This window comes from Sorex fumeus, unplaced genomic scaffold, assembly GCF_029834395.1.
Source record: "Sorex fumeus unplaced genomic scaffold, SorFum_2.1 ptg000063l, whole genome shotgun sequence".
NCBI lineage: Eukaryota > Metazoa > Chordata > Mammalia > Eulipotyphla > Soricidae > Sorex > Sorex fumeus.
In genome coordinates, this window is record NW_026606120.1 from 21,659,184 (window position 1) to 21,666,354 (window position 7,171).

Genomic DNA, 7,171 nt, shown 5'->3' on the forward strand with positions numbered 1-7,171 from the left:
ACCCCTGGATAGTGACCCCCATTCCTCGCTGGAGCTCAGCCTCACTCCCCAGCCCCCACTGTGCGGTGGGCTCATGGTCAGGCTATCGATGCCCGTCCTGAGCTTCTCTCCAAGCACATGCCATCTCGTGTCTGCGCAAGGGCAGGCCGGGGAAAGTCCTGCCCTCAACCCCACACCCAGGTCTGGGACGCTGCAAGTGCTGGGAAGCCTCTTGAGGTGCTGTAGGAGGACCCTGAGTGACCCACAGCTGCCCTGAGGGGCGGCGAGTGCGCGCCAGCCAGCACCTGCTCACTGCGGGCATTCTTCCTCGTCCAAGTACATCACTACTCAGTGCTCAGAGGACCTGTCTGGCCAGACGGAGCAGCCCACAGCCCACAGCTCTGAGACACGCTGGGCCACCACCTCCTCTGGCCACCAAGCATGGACTCTGACAAGCAGCCCTTTCAGCAGGAAGACCCGAGTCACCATTGCATGGGGACGAGAAAAGATTTTCCCCTCCCAGAGACTGCCCGGAACTCGGTGTGGTCTCACCCCGCTGCCCGCAGGTAGACCCAGACGGATCCTGCTACATGAGCTCAGGAAGCCATGCAGATATCACGTTGCAGAATGATGAATATACTTTCCCTCAAAAAAAAAATCCCCAAATATGGGTAAAACCACCAGCACCAACTATTTCAGGACTGGCAGGGCTAACCAGAGCCACAGAACCAAGTGGGCCGTTCTCATCCCAGGGAAAGACTGAATGTGAGCTAACCAGAGCCACAGAACCAAGTGGGCCATTCCTCAGCCCGGGAAAAGACTGAGTGTGCGCTAACCGGAGTCACAGAACCAAGAGGCGATTCCCAGCCTGGGAAAGGGTGAAGGAAAGGGCTGATGTCAGCGGGCGGCAGGTGTGTGCCGCTGCCGTGAGCAAGCACCACAGACCATCTGACCACCTGACGCTTTGCAGCCCCATTAAAGTTGCCCTCACACAGTCCAGGTCTTGCCTGGGCTTGCTGCACCCTGGGAACCTCGGGCTTGGCTCAGAGATCGCTGGAGGTAGAGTTGTGGGAAGAGGGAAGGGGGTGGGGGGGGGGGGCTGTCCCGCGTATCACCAGAATTACGAGCTGCTGGTCACACCTCTGCTGCTGATGCTGTGCCTACCATGCAGTGAGCACGAACCCAGCCTGCAATCTGAAAGGAATCAGAGAACCACAGAGGCACAGGGACTGCAGGAGCACCCGCCTGCTCCAGGCTCAAGAAGATGGCACGAGAACAATGACTGCAAGAAAGACCGGGCAAGGAAAAGGTCCCAGGCTCCAGCACTCAGGGAAGGGGTGGTGCAGTCAGCCATATTGTGTACAGAGAGCCCTTCGTGGAAGGCGCCAGAAAAGGAAGCAAGGAAGGAAAAATACTGCCCAGCAACTGTCCACCCAACCATAGGTACAGCAGCTGACACTGGGCCCCAGAGTCAGACCTCAAGAAGGAAACGCCAGAAATGATGCTCAAAGGATTGGAGCACATGCCTTGCACATAGAGGCCCACCTGAGTTGGATCCCTGGCATTGTGCCACCCCTTGAGCACTGTCTCATGAGCCCAGCACCCTAGGATCAAAGTTTCACCCAATCACTGCACCTAAGCATGGAAATATCCAGACTTGTGGGGCGCAGGGCTGAGGATCAGTGAGGAGGGGCCCTGGGTAACCCTGAGCACCACTTAAGAGATTTCTCCCCTGCAAAGAAATAAAAGAATGCAAAGAGTCTTTGTCTAAGTGATCTTGTATCCATACAAGATAAGAACCAGACTAGATGGAAGGGTGGATGTGAAGTGATAAGCGTGGGTGGTGGGTGTGGAGGTGATGGACATGCATGTGTGATGGATATGCACATCCTGAGCATGTGTGTAGACAGATATGAGGTGATGGGCATGTGGGCCAAGGGTGTGGGGGTGGAAATGTGTGTTACAGGTATAGAGTGAGGGATATGTGCAGAGAATGAATTTGTAGCGGGTTTCACAACGTACAATTATCTCTAAACTCATGAAGTTATACATGTGAAATAGCAAGCACTATTTATGTCTGCTTAAAGATTTTGGAAGGCAAAAGTGGTCTTAAAAATACAATTAAAAGGGCTTTCAAAAAAGAGCAGCTAATTCAGTAGTCACACATTTCAGGAAAGATAGGACCTGTACAATTACAGGAACCAGAGAAGTATAAGAAATGAACCAAAACAAAATAAACGCAAGCAAAACCATAAGGGCAGCAACAAACTTTGAAGGGTGGAGGAAACGGCCACCCTTGAGCTGTTAAAATATTGTTTTAAAAGGCCACTTTGTTGCAAAGGAAAGCAAGGAGATGAATCTCTCTTTCTCTCTCTCTCACATTCTCTCTCTCTCTCTCTCTCTCACACACACACACACACACACACACGTACACATACAGAGGAAGGAAGGAAAGAAACCTAAGCCAATAAATCCCCACAGGGGGCAAGATTATCATAAATATCAGAGAGCCTAAAAAAGGTCTACCAATCACGTGGCTGCATTTGCGGCCGCACAACACATTATAAGACACTCCCTACCCATTCTCCATAAGTACCACACCACGTTTGATGGGGTTCGAACAGTAGGCAACAAATCATAGAGGGAATATATCTATGCATGTATACATATGTTCATATATATCTATATCTATCTATCTTTCTATACATGAAAGCTCACATCACTCAACCTTTAACAACATGTTAGTGATATCCTTAAGAATGTCTTGGGGCTGGAGCAATAGCACAGTGGGTAGGGCATTTGCCTTGCACGCAGCCGACCCAGGTTCGATACCTAGCATCCCATATGGTCCCCTGAGCACCTCCAGGAGTAATTCCTGAGTGCACGAACCAGGAGTAACTCCTGTGCATCGCCGGATGTGACCCCCCCAAAAAAGCAAACAAAAAAATGTCTTAATGGCCCCTGCCAAAATAGAATAATCTTTGCACTGTTTCCTCTATGGATACTTTTTTGTAAGCATTTTCAGTGGTTCTTCATAACAGACAATACAAAACACATTATTTTGGCTGTGCTTTGGGTTAGGGATCAGGACTCGAGATGGAAACATCCGAAATTTGGTGGTGGGAAGGTGTAATGGTAGTGGGATTGGTGCTTGAATATTAAATGTAATCAATATTGTGAACTACCTTATAAAAGAAAAAAAGAAAAAAGAAAGGTCTACCAAAAGAACTAAGGGAAATGACAAATAGCATAGCTATCATAGCAGAGTATCCTCAGTCGGAAATTTAAAGAGCAAGACAGAAACCCTACTAAAATAACTAAAATACACTGATGGCTTCAGCAACAGATAGAGACTGTCAGAAGAAAGATTCAGTGAGCTGGAAGACAGGTCAATAGAGATAAACCAGTCTGCAGAAGAAAACAATAATAATTGCAGTAATAACAATAACGATATGAACTGAGACCAATGAGACATAATCCAGAGTATCAGAAGAAGCAGCAGAAAATATTTGAAGAAACAATATTTTAAAACTTACCATATTATCGACTTACACACTGAAGAAAATCTAAAGTTCTAAATAATACATCTAAGGTTATCCTATGTATAAGGGTACCAAGGACATCAACCAGATATATCACAAGCAAATGAAAAAGCGAAGACAAAACCTTGAGAGCAGCAAGAGAAGCAATTCACTAAGACTGAGGGCTGTCACAGCACAGTGATGTCAAGCAATGACACACCCAAGCAAAGAACAACATGCCAATGTCTCTTCAATAAAGACTGCCAACCAGATACCAGGTTACACTCAAAGTATTCTTCAAAAATGAAGGAACAATTAGGTTACTTCCAGAAAAATAATGAGAAAAGCACCAGCCAACTGTTGTACCTGACATAGTAAGAGAGTCACGGAAGATGAAATGACGGATATTGTGGTGGATTTCTGATTCACACGTAGAGCTGACACCCCAGTGTTGAGGATAACCAGGCACAGCTGGGAGTACCTGGGACTCCCAAGATTGTACCCAGCTGATGAAGCCACACAGTGCCAGGGTGTGACTTGACTCCTGTATGTGCTCGGGGCCCACAGGGTGTTACACAGGGATGGGTTTCAGCACATCAACCTCTTACAGACAAGCAGACATCAAGAACAAAGTCGGGACAGACACAAAGCAAAACAGGCAAACATTAAGATACAACTAGATAACTCAGCAGTGACCGGGGCCTTTAATACCCCACTTTTAATAGTGGATGTAAGAAGGAGGCAGACCAACAAGAAAATCAAAGGTTTTTAACACCCTACAAACCAACCAAAACTGACATGAGTACAACCTTCTGTGACAACAATAGAATATACGATCATCTCAAGTGTACACAGGGTGGATCATGGGTTAAGCCATAAAATGAGCTGCTATATATTTAAAGGTATAAAAGCACACAGATGTTTTCTCTAACAAATAGTGAATAACTTTAGAAACCAACAACATGTGAACATTGAGAGCTTTCATAGGTATGTGGAAATTAAACTAATGAGCCACAGAAGAAATCACAAAGGAGATTTGAAAAGAATTTCAGATGAAAGAGTGTGTCTCAGAGCTTACAGTGTACAGCTAAATCAACACTTAGAGGAAAATTCATAGAAGTATATAGGTTAGAAAGGAAGATCTCAGATCAACAGCCTGATTTTACATCTGAAGGTGTCAGCCAAAGACTAGACTTAAAACCAGGAGGGGAAAGAAAAAAAATGTTAGACTGGAAAGACATTAAAAAAAAGTAATAAGAAAGAGAAAACTATGGAAACTCAGTTGAGTTCTTTTCAAAAAAATTAACAAACCAAGAAAAAAAGGTGTGAGGTTGGGACTGAAGCTATCCTGTGACTGGTAAGGTTGTCTGTTAAATGTTATAGCTACTGCATGAAAAGAGGTATAGCTGCATTTGAACCTCCCTTCCTGCTCTATAAACTTGGAGACTTTTATATTACATTTTGCAAATAATTTCAATCTACCATCTTCATACAGTATACTTGAATGATGTGTGATTTCTTTAACCCCAAAAGCAAGAATTTTGCTATGTCAACAAAACTTTTTGTATTTTGGTTACAACATTAGAGCACTGTTATTGCCTATAATAAAACAATAGACATTTCCATCAGCTGCTATCATTAAAAATGCATGATTACCCCACTGAAGTTTTTCTTATCCATGAAAGCTTTTGTCTCTTTTTAAGTTTCTTTTAACGAACTCACTGGAAGTTTCAAGGAGACAATCATATCAGCACACCTACTTATTTCTCAACCCCTATAAAAACAGACATTTTCAATATATTGTCCTACCTAATTGAGACTCTGAAACTCATAAATTATGGTTGTTTTAGGCTTTCCTTTGAGGCTTTCTCATTTTCACAGCCAGAAGCCCTAAACTGATCAATCAAGGAACCATGTCACGGGCGATTACCGCCGTGCCGACTTGCCTTTTTGTCTCTGAAAGCTGCAGGTGTGCACTCAGCTGGGTACTTTAAAGCGCTTTGCTTGGCTGCCAAACGGTTCTTGGAAACCTCTCTCTCATTGCCACAAAAACACTCATGCATGTACACACACACAGGATATCCAGGGATGATTTGTAAGCGCGCACGTGCGCACACACACACACACACACACACACACACACACACACACAGAGTACCGTGACTCTACATTTCTGATGCCCTGTCCTTTGCTGTCTAAGCAGCTGAACTCAGAGGTAAATATGACCTGACATTAAGACGTATCCCATAGCTTGCTTGCACAGGAGGGCAGAGCAGACTCTACATCCCAGAAGCTGGGTGCCCGTAAAGGCTGGCCCACAGAGCCCAGCTCACCCCCAAGTCTCTCCCGAAGCACCCCTTTATGTCTTTCACTGTCTTTCCAAATTATTTTTCCTTCATTTTTTGGGACAGAGTGGGTTCCTGGGCAGACAGGCCATGCCCCACCCCACCCCCGTCTCCTCCCGGGTTAAGGTCTGCAGTCATCACCACGAAGGCCTTGCATGGGGGCAGCAAAAATCTCCCCACTCAAGCTGTTCATCTGCTGGGCCCAGTTCGTCACCAGCCTGGGGACCGGCTGGCACCCCTGCCCAGTTCCGCTCATGTGCGGACGGAATGGAGCCCTCTACAGGACCACCATGAGCCACAGTGCCGGGAGTCAAGGGCGGGGGGGAAAGGGAGCACCAGTTTCAATGTCAGGGTCCGGCAGGAGAGAGTGAGGGGAGGGTCCACCCAGCCTCCTTGAGCCGGAAGAGCCTCCCTCCCACCGGCGGTGATGGAGTGAAGCCAGCCCAGAGCAGGTGACAGGAGCCAAGAGAGCGGAGGTGGAAAGAATGTGGGGTTGCGGCCACCAGGGCAGCCAAGGAAGCAGCTAGGCATCGCTCCAGGCATGAGGGCCTGTTCCAGGACCACACAGGGCTGCCACTCAGGGCAGCTGGCAAGCATGGGCACAGGGCAGAGAGGAGTCGGCAAACAGAGGAGATGCGGAACAAAGTTGAGATTCCAAGGAACGAGCGGAGGGGTCCCTGTGACTGCAGGAGTGGTGTCATGGGGCTGTGGAGAGGCTGTGAGGGCCCCAACAAGGGACAAGCGGTCAGTAAGGAACCGTCACTCTGAGCGACCCTGAAGGCTGTCCTCCAGGTGCAGTAGGTTAAACCACAGAGGGTCGTGAAATGACGTTCTATGACATCCATGCAACCAAATCACTAACAATGCTTTTCTAAGAACATTCTCCCACTGTTAGGAAAGGCACAACAGATTACTATATAAACCGGCAACTCTACTTTCTGGGTATCTACCCGGAAAGAACCCAAAGTGGGTTCTTAAAATGATATTTGTCTACCCTTATTTATAGTCACATTACACATAAGCCAAACCGGTGCAAATAATCCAAGACCCATCAGTGGAGGAATGGATCAACAAAATGTGCACACACACAACAGACTATTAGTCAGCCTTAAAAAGTTAACTTCTGAAGCCCAGAGATAGTACAATGGCCAGGTGCTTGCCTTGAATGTTGGTTTAGTCCTGGTTTAGTCCCTGGAACTGTACATAGTCCCCCAGGCGTCTCCAGGAGTGATCTCTGAGCACAGAGCAGAGAAAGCCTCGAACATGCCGGTGTGACCCAGACACAAACAAATAAACAAGTAAATATCCTGAGATGTGGACATCCAG